Genomic DNA, 20,345 nt, shown 5'->3' on the forward strand with positions numbered 1-20,345 from the left:
GGGACCACAGATCACCCCGCCCCCAGACCCCCATCCCGACCTCCACCTGACCCCAGACCCCCACCCTGGCCCCCCGCACCCCAAACCCCACCCACATCCCAGGACCCCAGACCCCCATCCCAACCTCCTACACCCAGACCCCCGGGACCCCAGACCTCACCCCCCCCTGCAGACCCCTGGGAGCCCCAAGACCCCAGACCCCAACCAGAACCTCCCCAGGGTTCCCAGAGCTCAAACCCACCCGCCGGGACCCCAGACCCCCATCCCGACCTCCTCCACCTGGACCCCAGACCACCATTCCGGGTCCCCCACCCCACCTGAGACCCCAGACCCCCATCCCAACCTGCATCTGGACCCCAGACCCTCACCCTGCTCCCCCACCCCAGACCCCACCCACACCCGAGACCTCAGCCCCCCATCCCTCCCCTCCCCCTTCTGCAAGAGCAGACCGTCCAGACCCCCAGGGACCCGTGGACCTCAGATCCCCATCCTGACTCCCACATGCACCCCAAATCCCCACCCGGACCCCAGGGACCCCAGACTCCACCCAGCCCCCAGCTGCACCGCAGACCCTCAGAGAAAAGGCAGACCCCCCCCAAGGACCCCAGACCTCTATTGGGAGGCCCCATCTAAGCAGCAGAAGGCCACCCACCCTATCTGCACCCCAGGGGTCCTGGACAATCCCCCCTATCTGAGGGTTATGCTGCGGGGCGCCCCCTGGTGGAGGGGGCGGGGAATGTCACCAAGATGGCACCCTGGTCCGTAGGGCCTTCTGAGGGGCGCCCCAAACTTTGAGAGGTTCACAAAACTGCTTTCAGTTAATTTCTCTTAAAATCTGAAAGTAAAATTCCATTTAATCACAGCAAATATAAATAATGCATGGTTTGGGTTTTTTTTTTTTTAACCACCAAAGTGGCTAAATTTCTAATTGATTTAAATCGTGCAAATTTAGGGGTACCCGGTCATACTGGATGCATGAATATAGGGTGCCATGATTAAATTAGGGCATTCAGCAGTAGAACCTATTATCATGAAGGAAAGGTGTCCAGAGGGGACAGATCATGAGGCTTCAGGGTGGGTGGGCAGTCCCCAGAAGCCCTAGATATTTATTTTTATTATTTTTTAAAAAATTTTTTTTTGGTTTGGGGGGGACTGGCGTACTTCACTTCGCTTGATAATCTCCAGTTCCAGACATTTATTGGCGAATGCATTGATTTCATTCCTCTTCGTGGCTGAGTAATATTCCACGATCCGCCCGCCCCCCCTTTCTTCCCTCAAAACCCACTGGGGTCTAAGTGTGGGGTCTAAGGTCCTCTCCACCCTGACCCCTAGACAGAGGAGGTCACTTCTGGGCGTTTTCTTAAAAACTCTGCAGAATTTGACTCGTGCAATCGCAGGCCACCCAAAGGGCGGGGTTTGGGGAGGGCCTTTGGGTTTCTTGGGGGGGTTTGTGCGTGCATTTTTTTTTTTGCATTTTGCATTTTGCGGGCTTGGGCAGGGGGCAGGCCCCCACCCTGGGCGCCCACACAATGGTGTTTGTGTCTGAAGTCTCTCTCTGAGAGGGCGGGAAGACAGAGACGGTGCCTTTGGAATCGGTTTCTAAATCCGCTCTGCAATTTTATTCTGTTCCTTTGTGCGAGGGGACAAAGGACGCACGTGCATGGTGCCAGGCTGCGGGGCTCCAGATGCAGGGGCGTGGCTGTGTGTCGGCTCAGTCTTCAAAGTTGGTGCTTGAAATAGCAAAGGACCGTTGGATGCCACCAAGGCTGCTCCGCGTCATCTAAGCACAAGTTTCTGTTTCCCCCCCCCGCCCCCACCCCCGCCGAGGGATTCCTGCCGGTCGCACTTGTTATCCAACCACATGTTGGGAGAAGGAAGAGATCAGGAAAACATCGACCGAACGCGGCATAAAATTAATATAATAGGTGCGTATCTATGCCTCAATGTTCCTGCTTCCCTTCCTCTTGGATCCCTGACGACTCTGGGACGTCCACTGGAAAAATCAGTCCTGACCCCTGTGGCTGCAGCCGGGCACCACGGTGCCCACTTGTTATCGCTGTGGCTCCTGGAGGCTGAGGAAGGAGGATCTCAAGTTGGAGGCCAGCCTCAGCAACTTAGGGAGGCCCTGAGCCACTCAGCGAGACCCTGTCTCTAAACAAAATATAAAAAGGTCAAAGGACAAGGACCCTCCTGGCCCAGCTCTGGACCTTGGGGACCCTCGACCCCTGAGCCCCGTCCCCAGCCCTATTTCGCATTTTATTCAGAGACAGGGTCTCCCCGAGCTGCTCAGGGCCTCCCTCGGGCGGAGGCTGGCTTTGAACTCGCCATCCTCCTGCCTCAGCCTCCCGAGCCGCTCCGGGGATTCTGCGCTCCTCCTGGGCGGCGCCGGGTGTCATCCATCTTCTTGCAAATTAACCAGTTTCTCACGTTTCTCTGCAGAATCTCCTTCTCAAAGCGCCCGATCCTCCAGGTGGGAAAGGAGGAAAAATAAAAATTAAAAAAATCTTAAAAATGCCGTGATGTGACAGTCCCCAACCTGGTCTCCCAGCCGCGGCGCTGCGAGATGAGGCGGTTCCGTCCCGACTGGATTTTCCATCTTTCTCTCCTTTTATTTGTTGGTGTGTTTATTTATAGCCACTGCCCTATTTTCCTCCCCAGGGCCACGGCGGTGATCTCTGAAAATAACATCTGGACCTTTCTTTTTTTCTTTTCTTTTTTTTTTTTTTTCTCCTTTTTTTGGTGAATTTTTCTTCTCAAGGTTTAATGCACCTGGAGAGAACTAGAAGGTTCCGCGGCCACCTGCCTCCCATCCGGGTCAGTTTGCATGCAAAGAATTTCCCTTGCACAACGTCCTTCTCCCGGAGGTTACGCTTCACCAGAGCCAGGAGCTGGAATCTCCAAAATCATGCCCCGACGTGGAACCTTTCGTCTCTCTAGGTGGACCGTCCCGGGTGCTTTGTCACAGTAACGGAAACCTGACGAGTGCATCCGTCCCGCTTTGAGACACAGAATCAGGCGCAGGGCTTACCTGAGGTCACCCAGGCAGGAGGGAGTGACGTCCCTGGGTGATGTGTCCCTCTGGAAGCAGGTGGGACTGTCCCCTTCTCTCTCTCACACACGCAAGGAGCAGGACATTCACTGGGGGCTGTGACAGGGACGAATCGTTTTCTGCAAAATTCTCAGCGCCTGCAGGGGTGGTGGGTCACGGCTTGCCACGTGTCCCCTGGGCCCTGAAGGACGTACTGAGATCTGGACCCTGGTCCCCTGTGCATGTTCTATGAGGGACCGCAGCCCGTGCACATGGTCTGGGGCCCCGAGGTCAGCCCGCTGCTTCGCTCCAGCAGGTTGGTCCTCTCTGCAGAATGCTGACCCGTGTCCCCTGCGTCCACCCCCGGGGACCAGAAATCCGTATCTGGGTACCAAGGTGGTGCTCCTGCCTCCCATGGTTTTATATATATTTATATAAAATAAGCCACATCGTCACCCACTTTCAAGTTTTTTATTTTGAGACAGGAGCTCAGTACGTGGCCGAGGCTGGCCTCCGACTGGCCATCCTCCTGCCTCAGCCTCCCAAGAGTCGGGAGGATCAGCGGGCACCGTGGCGGCTGCAGATGCGGAAGATGTTAGCGGAAGCCGAGTTTCTGGGGCGCTCGGAGATGGACGAGCAAGAATCGAGTCGCGTGCACCGAAAATGTGTTTCCCATTTTATCTCCTCCCTGGGAGACACCGGGGGTAGCCTCCGCGATGTAGATTCCGTCCGGAAAGAAAAACTGAAAAAGGGGCCAGAAGCCAGCTCATTGATGGACTGACTATAAATAACTCATAAGAATCGATAATAAACTGAATAATCAACATGATTTAAATCTATGGTGTCCCCCGGAGGCTCTTGAGTTGAAGGCTTGGTCCTGGGGAGGCAGGGGGCAGTGACGGGTTCCTGGTGCGCTCTGACCGTGTGAGTGAATCAATCCACTGATAGATCAATAATTGGAAGGGAGTATTGATAGGAGGTGAGCACTCGGCATGTGGGGCTCAGTTGGAAGGAGATGAGGGCGGAGATTCGCTCCCATTGGGACTATATCCTGTCCCTGGCCCCGGGACTATATCCTGTCCGTGGCCCCGGGACTATATCCTGTCCCTGGCCCCGGGACTATATCCTGTCCCTGGCCGGGACTACTTCACTGGGCGGAGGGTTAGGGTCCCTGTCACCTCTCCGCCAGGCAATGCCCATTTCTCTGGGCAGCGAGACCAATGTGTCACCTCATTAACACCAATGGATTTTTCTCCCCCTGTGGGTTCAGACGGGGTGACTCACGTAGGTGGTGACGTTTGCAAGTAAAAAAAAAAAAATTTAAAATTAAAAATCAGAGACACAAACCCAGAGAGAGGAAATGCAGAGCGTGACCTGTGCGTAGTGCCAAGGGATTCTGGAGCTGGACCCTGAGCTGGACCCCCGTGGGATCTCAGCGGAGCCCAGGACCCGACAGGAGGTCGAGGGGACGTTCTGGGGGGTGACCTGGTAAACCCCTGTGTCCTGGCAGCGCGAGTGGTGGTCTCTCATTTGTCCCTGATGGTTCCCCAGAGCCCTGACAAGCTGCTGCAGATTCCCGGGGGAACTCGGTGCGGGGCGCAAGATGCAGCCGAGTGGCCCAGAAAGGGACCAGCCCCGCTCCGTCCTTGGGCACCTCGGAGCGCGCGCTTGGTGCTTTGCATGGAGTTTCCGCCTCGTGGATTTTAATGTTTCTTTTCGCAGTTGGGAATGATTGGGCCCAGGGGCAGCTGGTTAGGAGGCACTGACCAAGAGGACCTCGGAGGCCAGGAGAAGCTCTGCTCTCTCAATGACAGCAGACAGACAGGCGGACCTGGGTGGTGGCACATGGGGATCAGGGGACAGTTCTATCAGTGGCCCCCGGTGCTGACCCCACAGCTTCCTCCCCAGAAGCCCTGGACCTGCAGCCCTGCCTGGCCTCCGGGCACAGCCTCCGCCACCGTCCTCACACACCCCCTGTGACCTGCAGGGGACATGCAGGCGGGAAGTCACGTCCCTGAGAGGAGCCAGGGGACCCTGAAGGGGGGACTTGTGGGACCCTGACGCAGACCAGGTCCCGGGACCCAGGGGGACGAGGCTCCTTCCTCCAACCCTAAAATCTGCAAGAACAGGTTCCACCGAGCACCAGGCAGCAGGGGCCAGGGGGACCCAGAGTGGCCATGGCCCTGGGGACTGCAGAGTCGGAGGTCACCCTGCTGTCCGTCAAAGTCAGGAGGGGACCTGGGCGGGGCTCTCTGGGGACTTCCCTGGGACCCCCATAAACCTGGAGGGCAGGAGGGGCGCGCTGTCCCTGTCCTCTCTGAGAGGACCCCTCTGTCCCTTGAGAGTGTCCCCTTCCCCTTTCCACCTCTTCAATAGGCTCCTGCCTGTCACCCTGAGTGACAGGTGTGACGTCCTGCTGGCTTGGTGGCAGGAGTCAGGGGTCTCTAATGTGCAGCGTGGCTCAGCCCTGGAGCAGGACTGTCTGCATTTTGTGGCTGTCAACTCCAAGGAGGCGACACACTCAGATGAACTCCACGGAGGGACGTCAGGGACCGTCACCAACTCCATGTCTCTGGGTTGGCTTGGCGGGCCGCTCAGGGACAGTCATTAGTCGCGGGCCGTGCGCACGGTAATAGCTTCCAAATGTAATTTGGTTGTAAAGATGCAATCTCGGCCGGGGCTGGGCGTGGAGATTAGTCCCGAGGTTGGATTATTTACGGCTCCCGGTAATGACAACGGAGGAAGGATCCTCGGGATGGGTCCCCGCGTGGGCGCCTTGGAGTCACTGGGAACCACGGCCCGAGAAGGAAGCCGACATCTTCCTGGCCAGGAGGGAGGGAGGGAGGGAGGGAGGGGGCCGGTTTTCTTTCTGTGCACCTCGAACCCGGCGTCACCTGTCACCAAAGCCAGGCTTCCGGGTGGACTGGGAGAGCCGCTGGTCTCGCTGGGTCATTTGGTGACTCATAAACCGCTGGGGGATGGACGTAGTGTGTTGGACTTGGGCTTCTTCTCCTGACTGACCACCTGAGGTCTTCATGGTTCAGGCAAAACCAGGCTCCACGGAGGGTGGGTTCCCACCAACCCGCAAAACAGACAGCCCCCTGCATCGTGCGTGGAGGTTTGCTCTTTTATTTTAACTGGACACAGCTGATATCCTGATGCAAGAGAGCTCACAGGTCAAATGACCCACTTACGGGAGGTGTAACCTAATAAGTGGATTAATCCACTTGGATGGACTCACTGGGTGGTGACTGCAGCAGGTAGGGGGTGGCTGGAGGAGGGGGTCCCTGGGCTGTGCCTTTGGGGTCTCTGTCCTGTCCCTGGTGGACAGAGCTCTCTCTGCTCCCTGGTGTAGACTCATAGTGGATTAATCCACTTGGATGGACTCACTGGGTGTAGACTAATAGTGGATTAATCCACTTGGATGGACTCACTGGGTGGAGACTGCAGCAGGTGGGTGTGGCTGGAGGAGGGGGTCCCTGGGCTGTGCCTTTGGGGTCTCTGTCCTGTCCCTGGTGGGCAGAGCTCTCTCTGCTCCCTGGGGCCCTGTCCTGAGCTGCTCTCCTCCTCCAGGCCCTGCCGCCATCTTGTGAAATGATTGGGTTGTAAGAGGTGTAGACTCATAGTGGATTAATCCACTTGGATGAACTCACTGGGTGTAGACTCATAGTGGATTAATCCACTTGGATGGACTCACTGGGTGGAGACTCATAGTGGATTAATCCACTTGGATGGACTCACTGGGTGTAGACTCATAGTGGATTAATCCACTTGGATGGACTCACTGGGTGGTGGCTGCAGCAGGTGGGGTGTGGCTGGAGGAGGGGGTCCCTGGGCTGGGCCTTTGGGGGTCTCTGTCCTGTCCCTGGTGGGCAGAGCTCTCTCTGCCCCCTGGTGCCCTGTCCTGAGCGGCTCTCCTCCTCCAGGCCCTGCCGCCATCTTGTTCTGCTCCCCTTGGGCCAGAGCCATGGAGTCGGCCACCGGGGACTGGACCTCGGACACCATGGGCCCCACATAGCACAAATGGAGGAGGAGGAGTTGATTTGGGCTCATGGTGTCCGAGGTCCACTCCCTGGTGGCCGACTCCATGGCTGTGCGTCTCGGTGGCACCGTGAGAGCCGGGAGTGCAGAGCCGTCATGGAGAGCGTGGTGGTGGTGGCGTGTGCCTCTTCACATGCACTTGACGATGTTCCTCTCCAGCGGCTCGGGAACGAGGTCAGCCGTTTCCCGACCGCAGGAGCCTGTCGACCTCGCTCTGAAGGGACATCTCTTTCCTTCCGAGGCCCCAGAGCCCACAGCTCTCTGGGTGGAGGCAGGTCACAAAAGGGCAGGGTTGTCATCCCCCGTGGGGAAGACGAATTTCCTATGTAAATCCCAAGGGGGTGACGAGCGGTGACACACCGTGATGCAGAGCTGGGGACTGACCTCAGGGCACTCGGCAACCCAGCCGCGACCTCAGCTCCTTTTACTTTTTATTTGGAGACCGGGCCTCACTTAGTTGCTGAGGGTCTCCCTGATTTACTGAGGCTGGCCTCGACTTGCCATCCTCCTGCCTCAGCCTCCCGAGTCACCGGGGCTCTAGGTGTGGACCACCGTGCTGGGCTCAATGATATCATAAGAATTTATTTGGGGACCGGGGGTGGCGCTCAGCGGGATAACCCTGGCCGTGCATGTGTGAGGTCCTGGGATCAATATTCAGCCCTGAAAAAGAAAATAGAATTTTCTCCTTTTTTTTCTGTGCAACTTTTAGCAGGAATTCTAAGCCACGGGCAGGAAATTTAGGGTGTCCACATTGCGGGGCGTGTTCCCCCGGGATGGCGGGGGATGGTGCAAGGTTTCATCCAACCGCCATCCCTCACCCAGGGCTTGGGTTAGGGACCGATGTTTCTATTTGTGTCTGGAACTTTTGCAGGAACCTGAGATAATTGAGCGTCTTTGCACCTTCCTGCAGCTGTTGCATTCCGACCTCAAATGGAGGTTTTTCATGAAAAAAAAATAAAATACTCAAAATAAGGTCGCATGCACAGAGACCCGCGGGCTTGGCTCTTCTCAGCTAACACGCAGCGGTGGCCTGGCCGGTGGCTGGTGACAGGGCCCCGCCCCCTGGGTTGACAACATTCACACTTAGAGTCACACGTCTGTGGCTTCTAATTTGGTTCCTGGGGGGACTTGAAACATCCAGGGCCGAGGTGGCAGCAGAGGGCGGGTGTCCACAGCTGCCCTCCCGCCCTGTCCAGCTGGGCCTGGGCTCACCCTGATTCCAAAATGGCGGCCGTAGACAGACCGGGACCTCCGTGGGGCACCAGGTAAGTCCCTTTCTCGGGGTACCCCGGGATCACGTCCCCAGCAAGGACTCCAGTCGAGGCAACTCCATCCGCGACCTCGCGGTGGGCTGGACGCGGTCCTGGGGGGCCCTGAGCCGTCCACCCATGGGGACTCCCAACGTCACCCCTGGCTGGGGACACATGGTGGAGGGACTTTGTCCGCATGGAAATTGACGATGTACCAGGGTGTCACAGGAGCTGGGTGGCCCCAGGTCATGGGGAAGGGTGTCCCAGCCTCAAATGTCCCCCGTGTCCACGCTGGGGCCCCTCTCACAGCGCCAAGGCCAACACTGTTCCCCTGTTCTCTTGGATGAGCCCCGAACAACTGTGTGTCACCCCCCAACCGAGATCACGAAGCCCTGTAACCTGTCCCCGTCCACCTGTTCAAGCACCAAGTCACCTGATGGGACGTGACCCAGTGGACACCGCGGAGTGGCCAGGCGTGGGCCGTGGTATCTTTCTGTCAGTTTTTAATAAGTAGGTGACAGCTTTGGCTCTGTCCCTCGCAGAGCCACACTGAAGCCCGCCCTCGCCGGCCCTGACCGGCTTCCAGGACCCGGGGAGGTCCAGAACCTTTTTTGTGCATCACCCAACCTCAAGCGTTTTGTGACAGTCACAGCAAGAAACAAAGGCCTCATGGGGGGACTTAGGAGCCGGCCTGAACTCCCCTGAGGTGCCGGGAGGGCAGGTGGCCTTTAAGAAAGTGACCTCAGCGTGGCTCTGGGGCTCAGGTGACCGTCGGGTGGGCGGGTGGCCGTGCGGTGTCACAGGGAGACCCAGCGGCGGTTTCAAAAATATTTTATTTTCTGGAGCAGCCATGGGTGTGGGGACGCCTCAGCCTCGTCCGAGGGCCTCTCTCCGCACGAGGAGGCGGAAGCGATGGAGAGATGACACGGAGGGCCACACGTCACGCCTACGAGACTCCACAAATGGCAGCTTTGGGTGTAGAAAAGGCTCACGGGGGACACGCGGACGGACGGGAGGAGGAGGGGCCGGCGTCCCCGTCGGCGCCGGGGACACTCCCGGGGGTCATCTGCGTCCCTGCCTCTGGGCCTTGGCCGTCCAACGTGACGCAGGCGTGCCCCGGAGTCCCCACGTCACCCCGGCTGCGTCTGCTCTGGGCACCTCCTGGGACTCTCCGGCGGTCCCCGGGCAGACGGTCCCACCCGGGTCTCGCCGGGGGTCCCCTCCTTCCCCGGCGCCATCTCTCCTCTCTGCAGCCGACTAGGTGACCATATCGGGGTGACGACGTGGCAGCGAGTCCCCGAGGCGATGTCCCCGGAGCTGGTGGCCGCGCGGACACGGGAGGAAGCCGGGAGCGCGGGGCGCGCGCTGAGCCTGAGGGTCGCGGTGGGGACCCGGGGGCACCCACCCCTAACGATGGCGATTCGTGGGCAGTGGATGGTGCCCCCTCCCCAGGGACAGGTGACAGGAGCAAGTCAGCATGTCCCCTAGGGCCCCCGAGGGCTTGGGACCCCGTGTATTGCAACTATGGACGAGGGGACAGCCATGGAGACCTCAGACGGGGAGCGCCAGGCAGGCAGCTGGGCGGGGGGCGGCTGGAGGGGACCACGGGGGCAGATGGACGCTACGGACACCAAGATGGCCCGGAGGTGACAGTGCCCGAGGCTCCTGGTTGCCTGGGGATGGCTTGCCAAGATGAGTGGCGGGGAGATGGCCTTAATCCTCGTGGACCGTCACCCACCCCGCGCCCCGGTGCCGCTGGACTGGCATGCTGGCCGGCTGGCGGTCCCCGGAGACGGGCGGCGCGGTGACCCGGGCCGGGCGCGAGCCTCGGGTGCTGAGACGGTGCCCGCCGCGGGCTGGTCCTCCAGGGCTGGTCTCACGACTTCCCGGCTCCTGCCTGCCGTGCCGTTTGGTGGAGGTCACCACCGTCACCTGCGCCCTCTGTCACGTCAGACACCCTAGGTGACAGACAGAACAGAGGGAAGAAAAACACAGGAATCAGAGACGGGGGTTTAATGGTGGACCGTGGAGACGCGCCTCCTTCCCGCCACTCAAAACCCGATTCTCGTTTCCTGTTACCGTGTTGGACACTAGGGACGAGGACCCCCCCCCACCAGGGAAGCCCTGACACCTACAGTTTGGATCTAGAGTGTCCCCCAGAGGCCATGGGCTCAAGACTTGGTCTCCACGGTGGCCTGTCGCAGGTGGCGAGGGCTCAAGGAGGTGGAGCCTGAAGGGAGGAAGTTAGGTCTTTAGAGAGTGTTCTTAAGGGGGCTACTGGGACCCCAGGCTCTTCTTCTTTTCTGTTTCCTGGACGTCAGGAGCCGGGCGCCTTTGCCACACCAAGTGATCCGCCATGATGTTCTGCCTCCACACAGACCCCAAGCCAAGGGGTCGGAATTGGGCAGAATTCTCTGAAATGGTGAATGAACTATATATATATATCGGTCCTCAAAAGTTGATCCTCACGGTGAGGACACATTTTTGTCACTTCTAGGACGAGGGTGTCCCCGAGCCATCTCGTAGGGACCAGAAACTGGGCAAATGCTCAAATCCATCCGCCCCCAACGAAGAATGTCTAAGAAACCAATATGAAGGCGTTCCCAGTGCCCAAAGGTGGAGCAATTTCACGCAGAAAGTAAAGGAATATGGAGGAGTGGCCCCAAATGTGACAGAAATGTCCACTTAATCATTGACGAATAAATAAATGAAGGGGGCAAGATAAGTGTCACACCCAGATTCCAGGCATTTTACGCCGACCCGCGTTGCCTCAGCCGTTGGACCAAGGCCAGCGCCGACGGTGACATAATGGAATGACAAAACGGGCTCGGTCCTGCAGTCCACCGATGGGGTCACAACGGGTCCTCCTCCATGAAACCAGCCACCCCCATCCACCCGCGAGAAAAACACACCAGACCAAGCCCAGTGGACGCCACTCCAGAGAATCCTGGTTATGTCCTTCTCGGAACTCTCAAGGTCACTGAAACTGCCACCAACCACCCAGAGTCAAGGGACTCTATGTCACCGAGGATGCAGGGACATGAAGAGGAAAGTGCAGAGTTTGGGCTGAAATGGGTCAGAAAGCCGAGCAGATGCACCTGAGCCACATTTTCCCACCGGCGGCCATTTTTGCATATGGCGGAACACGAGGAGCCCTGTGCCTCAGCGAAGGCTTTGGAGACCCTCAGCCGAGCCCGGAGGGAATTCTGGACCCCACCACCCTCGGGTCAGCGCGAGAGGCAATGCTCACCAAAGAGATGGACCCGTCACTCATGCACGGATGTCCCCGGGGGGGTGTGGGAACGATCGTCCACTGGGAATGACTTGGGCCACGTCTTGGGAACCAATGGATGGTTGAGGAGGAAGATGGAGGACCTGCTGTGGGGACGAGGGACATGTCCTTCAGGACTGGGGCAGAGGAGTACGTTTAAACAGCAAAAAGAAAAGCTTTTTGTGTGAGGGGACCAGGCACGGTGGTGCACGCCTGTCATCCCAGCGACTCAGGAGGCTGAGGCAGGAGGATCGAACGTTGGAGGCCAGCCTGAGTGATTTAGCAAGGCCCTGCCTCCAAAGTTCACAATAAAGAGGCCAGGAGTGCAGTCCAGTGGTCGAGCAGCCCCCGTTAAGTGTCCATTGTTGGTGTCCCCCGTCTGTGAGACAGTCTGTGTTCCAACGGCTCCACCCACTAAGACCCTGAAGGAACCAAACAGGAGCCCATCAGAATTCCACTGGCCGCCATCCAATATGGCGCCATCCAATATGGCGGCCACCGGCCACATGGGCCTCCCTCAGTTTAACTGAACTCGATTTCAGTGACACTAAACATGCAGGATCCCCACGTCGCCCCATGGGATCGGAGCCTGGTTGTCACTCGAGGTTGGTGGCCCTCGTGCTACAAGTGCCTCTGGGCTCCCCCGTCCATCTTGGGGTGGATCCATCTCTTGGTCCCAGGAAAGAAGATACCGCTGGTCCCAGCAGACCTCTGCACCAAACAACCCTCGAAGCTGCTTGGATGTCCTTGAAAGGGTGGTAGTTCTGTCCCCTACGGGGTCACCCTTCCGAGGTGCCAGATGGCCAGTTCTGTCGAGTGTCCATGCACCCACCACTCACGGCTCTCCATGGCTGCCCCGTGACGCTCGGATCCTTGAGTCCCCTTGAGACAGGACACCCACCACTTCTCTCCTCCAAACGACCTTGTCCCGGGCGCCATTTTGGTTCTGCCATTGGGTCTGAGTCCCCTCCTCCCCGTCGGTCTGGGTCCCCCTAAACCCTTGGGGCCAAGCGCTGACTCCTCACGGGCTGCGATTTGGCATCTGCCATCGCACCCAAAGCCCTGTCGTTAGCGGAATCTAGAACTCGGTCCGCCAGCCCCTTGTCCCAGGGAAGGTCCTCGTTCCTGGGAGCCTGGGAGACCGGACGGAATTCCGGGGCTGAGCTGCCTTCGGAGACTGCGTTGGAGACACCAAGGGGGGACCCCTCTGCGGGATCCACACAGTGTCCACCAGGTGCTTCGAGGGGACAGCCAGACGCGGGGCCCCGCCTCTTCCAATGATCCTTTGGCAGCTGGGCTGGTCACACTCCTTTTCTCTCTTGATAAAATATCCCGAAGCCGGGCGCGGTGTCTCACGCCTGTCATCCCAGCAGCTGGGGAGGCTGAGGCAGGAGGATCTCGCAAGTTTTGGAGGCCAGCCTCAGCAACTTAGCCCTGAGCGATGCAGCGAGACCCTGTGCCCGTCTGCCTTTCACGAACAGCGGTTGCCTGGCTTTCCATTTGGAACCAAGCGTTCAAATTTGCAAGCTCGGGGACCCACGGGGAGGGGACACAGAAATGTCACCGGGCGGGACTGGCCAGCGTGCACCCAGATGGAGCAGTTTGGGGTGCGGGGGGGGGGCACGTCTGTCTCTGGTGGCATCAGAGCTCGGAATGGCTGAAGCCAGCCGAGCCAAGTCCCCTCCACCAGGGAAGCCACAGAGGACCAGGGAAATGGAGGCCCCAAAACAGGTCACCCGGTTCCGCCGGCGGGAAGTAGCCTGTCTTTAGACTAAATAAAGCCCCGGGGTGTGGCAGCAAGGACCTGGGGGACGTTTTTGATTCCAGTGGAAGAATAATTATCTGCTAAATATAAAGGGAGACGGAGCCCCTCCTCCTTGGTGTGCACCCTAGAAATAACGGGGAAATGGAGAGGCCAGGGCAGAGTGGACACCCGGCTGTGGATTCCTTTAAACTGTCTACACCAAGCGTGAACATGTGCGTCCGAGCCCTTCCCATCCTCCCTGGAGGAAAACACAAAAGCAATAAAATTATAGCAACGGTCGGGCACGCCCGGTCATCCCACCGACTCGGGAGGCCGAGGCAGGAGGATCGCAAGTTGGAGGCCGGCCTCGGCAACTGAGCGAGACTCTGAGCAACTTACCAAGACCCTGTCCCTTGGTAAAAAAAAATAAATAATAAATAAAAATAAAAAGGGCTGGGGGATGTGGCTCAGGGGGTGTAGCACCCCTGGGCTCCACCCCTGCTACCAATAATAATAATAATAATTTAAAAATAGGGGGGAAAAAAAGCGCCAATGTTTGATTGCAGTCAGTTCTGCTGCAAAGCTACCCATATGTGGGTGCAAAGAACTGAACTATGCAGATGGACAAGGGGAAAAAAAAAATAGAAAAAAAATAACCCAGGGGTCAGGGTGACAATCCACACACCAGCAACACACAAAATCCTGCTGCGTGCCCAGATGATTCGCTGCCCGGAATCGGGTGGCCACAAATCTGCGCTTTGCCAACAAGCATTAATCGGAGGCCCCCTGTTTCGTGACTGGTTAATCTCCTGCGCGCATTTGGGTATTTATCAGTGGTTTTTTTTTTTTACAGCCTGGAGACGTTCCTGGGGGACTCCTGTCTTTGTAAGCGTCTTTGCGGGAAGCGTATTAGCTGCACCACTTTCCACTTAATTGCTTCTCCCATTTTGGGGACGGGGGGGGGGTACAGCAGGTGCCTAATAAATGCACAAGTCCTAAACAATGCTGCTGAAGAGGTCAGTCTGCAAAAAACACATTGCATCTGCCCCACCACCATCACCACCACCACCACCACCTTCCTGCTCCGGATTCTCTTCTCTCAGCTCTGTGGGCCCTGCCTCCCCAGGGCCAGCCTCGGCCTCACCTCCTGTTCACTGCTATTTTGAGCTAAAAGCTACACCTTATTAAATTGGTTTCTAAAGTTAGTGCCCAGACTCGGCTCCGGAGGAAGCTGAGGTCTTTCCAAAATCCCCGGCTGCGTGGACAGACACGGCTTGGAAGGTAGTTTCCATTCTCGGCCCGGTCCCGGGGAAGAGGCCGGGGGTGGAGGCCGGCCCCAGGAAGGCCACAGAGGCCGCTGGGCTCAGCTTCCCCCCCCCACCTCCCGCTGGGCCTCGCTGAGCGAGCACGGCCACGAGGTCCCCACCCCGTGCTTTGGCTGGCACGTCGTCCTCTTTGAATGGACACAGTGCCCGCTGCCAGACCAAGTCTGCGGGGGGTGGAGGGCGGAGTAAAAATAACTGGTGGAGACAGGGATCTTTTTAGAAATGGGATTCCTTCCTCCAGCTCCAAAGGCAGGCCGTATTTAGAAGGCTTCTCCGTGCCACATCTGTGCGTGGAGGCTCCGGGGAAGCCCCCAGCCTGGGCGCCGGCCTTGGAGAGACGCGCGTAAAGGTGCGTGAAGGCGCGCACGGCGCAGGCGCCCCTTCCTGCCAGCCTGCTTCCTGCGCCTCCTCCACCTGGCACCCTGCGTCCAGCCCAGTCCTGGGGCAGGTCCCCGGACGCAGCTGCATCTCGGGGACCAACCCCCCCCCCCCACAAACATCTTGCAACTCCGTCTCATCTTTACGCACACGCGCCTGCATCTGGTTTTTCTGATGTGTGTGCAACAGGGGGCGAGTCTGAAGTCCGGCCAGCATCTGTGGGAGCCGGGCCTGGACAGGCAGGCGATGGGCAAGACGCATCGTGGCAGACAGACAGAGGCGCAGGCCTGGCCCGGTTTCGGGGAGCCGAACGGAGCTCCGGACGCCGGAGTCGGGGTTTTTCTAACGTAGCGGTTTCCCGCCACGCGCCATTTATGTACAACCGCACCATGTTTACCTTTGCATAAAAATAATAATAAAATAGAAAAATACCTTGTTTGGTTTTCTAGGATTTGGAGAGGCACCGCAGGAGGCTGCCCTCAGCCGAGTGGAGGCTCAGATAGTTCTCTTGGGGGGGGGGGTCGTGTCCACTTCTGAAGGGGGCTTTGGGGACGCTCTCTACCCTCAAGGAGACACTGACCACTCAGCATCTCTTTCCTGCAGGATGCAACCTGCAGCTGGTAGCCTCTCCCCGCAGTGCACGCCACACACCCCGGGACTTTGCGCTTGCTGGGGCCCGAGGGTCCACACCCACCGAGGACGGCCCTGGACCTCTGGGATCCCGGACGCGTTACGTAACCTGGGAGCTCGCGCAGCCTCCTGTTTGGGCTCGGAGCCGGAGGATGTGCCCGGGCTGCAGCCAGGAGGAGGGAGCACAATGTCAATAACTCGGCAGCCGGCTCCGTAGCGCACGCCGCAGAAATACTAGGTGAAGTGGCTATTTATAGGACGCCAGGGGTGTCTGGGTTGTAAGGCACCCGGCTCTTGTGTTTTTATTTTCCTTCTTGCCCAGGGCAAATGATAAAGGTGCTGGTAGCTCAGGCCTCTTTCTTTTTTTCCTTTTTCTTTTTAAAATTCTGCCTGTGCAGGGCTGGTCACTCTGCAGGCTGACCCTTAGCGCCCAGTCCCCTTTCAACACCCATGAACTGGCCTCTTGCGGAGGCCTGAGATGCCCAAATGGCCACGGCTCGGAGGTCAAGGCTTCTCCGTCAACGCCCCGGCTGTGTGACCTTGGGCAAGAACCACCTCTCTCTGTTCCGGTGCCTGCACCCCAAGGGGACAGAGCTCTGCTCTGCCGTCTCCCAGGACAGCTGCCCGGGTGCTGGGGAGGGCCCCGTGGTGGTGGTGGGGGGGAGACTTTGTAGGTCACAGAGGGATGCCTGGGCCCGAGTCACTGATTTCCTGTTGTCTCGGACACTCTGGTTGTACCCTTGTCTGCTTGGGCAGGAACCCATCTTCCATCCATTAATACATCCTATCTCCATCCATCCATCTGTGCATCCGTCTATCCATCCATCCACCCATCATCCATCCATTGATACATCTGTCCTATCTACCTATCCATCTATCCATCTGCCCATCCTCTCCATCCATCCATCATCCATCCATTGATATATCTTATGTCTATCCATCCATCTGTCCATCCTCTCCATCCATCCATCCATCATCCATCCATTGATACATCTGTCCTATCTACCTATCCATCTATCCATCTGCCCATCCTCTCCATCCATCCATCATCCATCCATTGATACATCTGTCCTATCTACCTATCCATCTATCCATCTGCCCATCCTCTCCATCCATCCATCATCCATCCATTGATATATCTTATCTGTCTATCCATCCATCTGTCCATCCTCTCTATCCATCCATCCATCATCCATCCATTGATACTTATCTATCTATCCATCCATCCATCCATCCTCCATTCATTGGATACATCTTATCCTATCTATGTATCTATGTATCCATCCATCCATCCATCCATCCATCTGTCTGTCCTATCTATCCATCCATCCATCCATCCATCATCTACCCATTGATACATCTTATCTATCTATCCATCCATCCACCCATCCATCTTTCCTATCTATCCATTCATCCATCCATCATCCATCCATTGATACATCCTATCTATCTATCTATCTATCTGTCTGTCTATGTCTATCTATCTGTCTATCTATCCATCCATCCATCCATCATCTATCATCAATCCATCCATCATGCATCCATTGATACATCTTATCCTGTCTACCCATCTCATCTATCTTTTATCTGTCTATTTGCATCTATCGTCTGCCTATCTGTCCACCCGTCTTATCTATGCATCTGTCCATCCACCTCTTATCTAACCATCGCCAATTCATCATCGATCATGTATCTTCTGGCACCCATCTGGGTCTGTCCATCTTCTCTACCCATCATCCATCCACTTCTATCTTCTATGATCTATCAATGTCATCCATCTATCCATCCACCCACCCACCTTATCTATCTATCCATCCACCATTAATTCATCATTTATCATCTATCATCCATCCATCCATCCATCCATCACCCAGCCACTGTGTATCTTCTGTAATCTCTCCATATCTGTCCATATCACCTATGAATCCATTTATCCATCCACCCACCCATCCATCCACCCATCCACCCACCATCCACCCATCCACCCATCCACCCATCCATCCATCCACCATCCACCCATCCACCATCCACCCATCCACCCATCCACCCATCCACCCATCCATCCATCCACCCATCTACCATCCATCCATCCATCCATCCATCCACCATCCATCCATCCATCCATCCACCATCCACCCATCCACCATCCATCCATCCACCCACCCATCCATCCACCCATCCACCATCCATCCATCCACCCATCCATCCATCCACCCATCCATCCATTCATCCATCCACCATCCACCCATCCATCCATCCACCCATCCATCCACCCACCCATCCACCCTTTGCCGAGCACTTATCTATGTCTATCTGTCTGTCCACAGCTGGCCTTTGTGTCCTGAACCAAGCGTGCCCAGACCCGTGGGCTCCATGCCCTCTTGGACACCTTGCCATTTGGATTCGCGGTCCCTCGACTTGGTTCTGGTTGGGTGACGAGTCTTTGCAGCAGAGATGGTAGGGACCACGGGGCAGGAGATGGAAGTGGCCCTGTGGGGGGCTGCCTTCTCATCCCCGGGAGGGATTCTCGGGCAAGCTGGACCTACACTGCCCAGCCAGACTGGACATCACAAGGGAGGAAATCACCCCCAGAGAAACCGAGATGGCCCCCACTCCCAGAAGCCACCAGATTCCAAGGGAGCTCGATGCCCACCAGCACAGGGGGCAGAAGGAGGTGCCCAGCACTGGCCCCTGACCGTGTGAGGCTGGCGTGGCAGGTGTGTGAGTCACGAACTGAGTTTGAATCCTGCTTCTTCCTCGGACCCCACAGGTGGCCGAAGCCCACAACCCGATGCTGCCCCAGGGCTCAGGACAAACCGGCTTCTCGTGATGTCTACCTCCCTGCTTTGTGTCTGGCTTTGGGGTGCTGCAGAACTGGAGGGGGGAGGGCTCGGTCCCCAGCAGGGGACTGGCGTTCACCCTTGAGACTGGGACCTGTCACGCTTCTGGCAGTCCCTTCCCAATCACGTGGGACGTGTTAGTACGACGTCCTGTTGCCTGGGGACGCTTCGGGGACCCAGCCATGAAAAGCCAGCTCAGGGTTCTGGTGCCCAGTCTCCGGGAACCAGCCCGGAAGGTCAAAGACGCGCTGGCCACTCGCTCCCCCCGAAATGGGGCCACCTGCCCCTCGGCACCTCTGGTCCGCACGGTGGCTCCTGGGGACAAGCTCCATAATTGCTGTCTCCACACCAATTTCCACTCCAGCCCGCAGCCGAGGAAGCCTGTTCCCATTTACAGATGTCCCCTTGGCCAGCCCTGGGCGCCTGGGCATGTTTCCTCTGGGTCCCTGCTGGATCCCCGGCTTTTCCAGAGGAACATTCAAAGGGAAAGCGATTCTTTTCTCTGGCGCGAGCAAAATATTTCCTTAAGTCACAGATGTTTCTCGGCAAACTTGCCAGGAGCACTTGGAGAGGGGCGGGGGGGACAAAGCTCCGTTCTGGTCACGTCTGTCCTTCTCCTCAGGGGACAGGGGACCTTGGAAGAGATCTTTCGGGTCCCCGGGATATGGCTTTTCTGGAGTCACCACTACTAGTTGACCCCAGACCTGTTTTTCATTTGGATTCCTACTGTCTCCTGAAGGGGTCCGTGCGCTGCGCCTGGCACCGGCCCCCAGCACCGCGCTACCCTTCTGTGGCTCAGCACCGGGGGTCCTCGCGCCTCCCTGCGGGCACAGGGCTGGGGACGGGGTAGCGCCCGGTGCGCAATGGCACAGCGGACCTGGCAACCCGCGCCCCAGTCGGCACCGCGCTGCCCCGCGGCTGCCACCAACCACCGGAGCGCAGTCGCGTCCTCGCACCCAAGACACCCGGTGGGTGGGACGGACCCCGAAGGGCACCCCTCTGCGTACCCACCTGCAGCTTCCCCCCCAGCTCCTCGCACCCGCAGGGGGCGTGCGAGGCGCAGTGCGGACCCCGGCTCCCGCGTCCTCCCCAAAGTTGCGTCTCCCGCACCCTCGCCCCGCAGAGCGGCCGCAGGAACTCACCCAGTCGCCCCGGTCCACCCCTGAAGGTCAAGGCCAGGTGGCGGAGGCGGGCGCGCGGCGGGGCCGCGGCTGGGGGTCGCGGGCGGCGGGCGGAGGACCCCGCGGGGCGGCTCAGTCCCCCTGCCCCGCGCGGCGGCCCTCGGGCCGGGGGCGCGGGCCGCGGCGCTCAGATGCCGTGGTCGCAGTCCACATCGCGGCAGATGTACCAGAGGATCACGTAGAGGATGAGGAGGATGGCGAAGATGAAGAGGGCCACCAGGATCGCCTTGGTCACCGGCGAGATGAGCGACTGCATGGCCCCGGCGGGGCGCACGGGCGGGCGGGGGGCGCGTGGGGGCGCGGGGCGCGGCGCTCACGACCCCCGAGCGCGCCCGGAGCCCCGCGCCGGCCCCGCGCCGCATCCGCAGTGCCCGGTGCCAGGGACCGCGCTCGCGGCTCGGCGGCGGCGGCGGAGTCGGGCTGCTGCTGGGCGGCCGCGGCTCGGCGCCCGCCGCGCTCGCTCCGGCGCGGGCGGCTGCGCGCGGGGCTCCCGCCGCCCGGGCCCCGGCTCCTCGCCCTCACCGCGCCCGGCGGCCGCGGGGCTGGGCGGGCGGCGCGGGGGGCGCGGGGCGCGGCCGGGCGGGGGCCGCGGCCATGGGCGAGGACGGAGGCGAGGACGCAGGGCCGCGGGGGAGGCGCGCGGGCAAGTCCCCGAAA

General features: G+C 58.7%; 2 long non-coding RNA genes across 3 annotated transcripts; one reads left to right on the top strand and one right to left on the bottom strand.

The window, feature by feature from the left end:
* The first annotated feature begins 1,931 nt into the window (after positions 1 to 1,931).
* On the top strand, positions 1,932 to 3,863 carry LOC110599144 (uncharacterized). The gene is made up of 3 exons (XR_002485084.3): positions 1,932 to 2,618; positions 2,759 to 2,814; positions 2,938 to 3,863. It is a non-coding gene; the product is annotated as an uncharacterized LOC110599144 (long non-coding RNA).
* A 5,270-nt stretch (positions 3,864 to 9,133) lies between these two features.
* Positions 9,134 to 20,144, bottom strand: LOC110599150 (uncharacterized). 2 transcript variants are annotated; one of them, XR_013431994.1, is made up of 4 exons: positions 19,650 to 20,133; positions 11,570 to 11,697; positions 10,455 to 10,733; positions 9,134 to 10,277 (listed from the first exon to the last, which is right to left on the bottom strand). It is a non-coding gene; the product is annotated as an uncharacterized LOC110599150 (long non-coding RNA). The 2 variants fall into 2 exon arrangements; XR_013431993.1 differs by lacking the exons at positions 10,455 to 10,733; positions 11,570 to 11,697 and having other exon boundaries at positions 19,650 to 20,144.
* Positions 20,145 to 20,345: the final 201 nt, after the last annotated feature.

Source organism: Ictidomys tridecemlineatus, chromosome Y (assembly GCF_052094955.1).
Source record: "Ictidomys tridecemlineatus isolate mIctTri1 chromosome Y, mIctTri1.hap1, whole genome shotgun sequence".
Classification (NCBI taxonomy): domain Eukaryota; kingdom Metazoa; phylum Chordata; class Mammalia; order Rodentia; family Sciuridae; genus Ictidomys; species Ictidomys tridecemlineatus.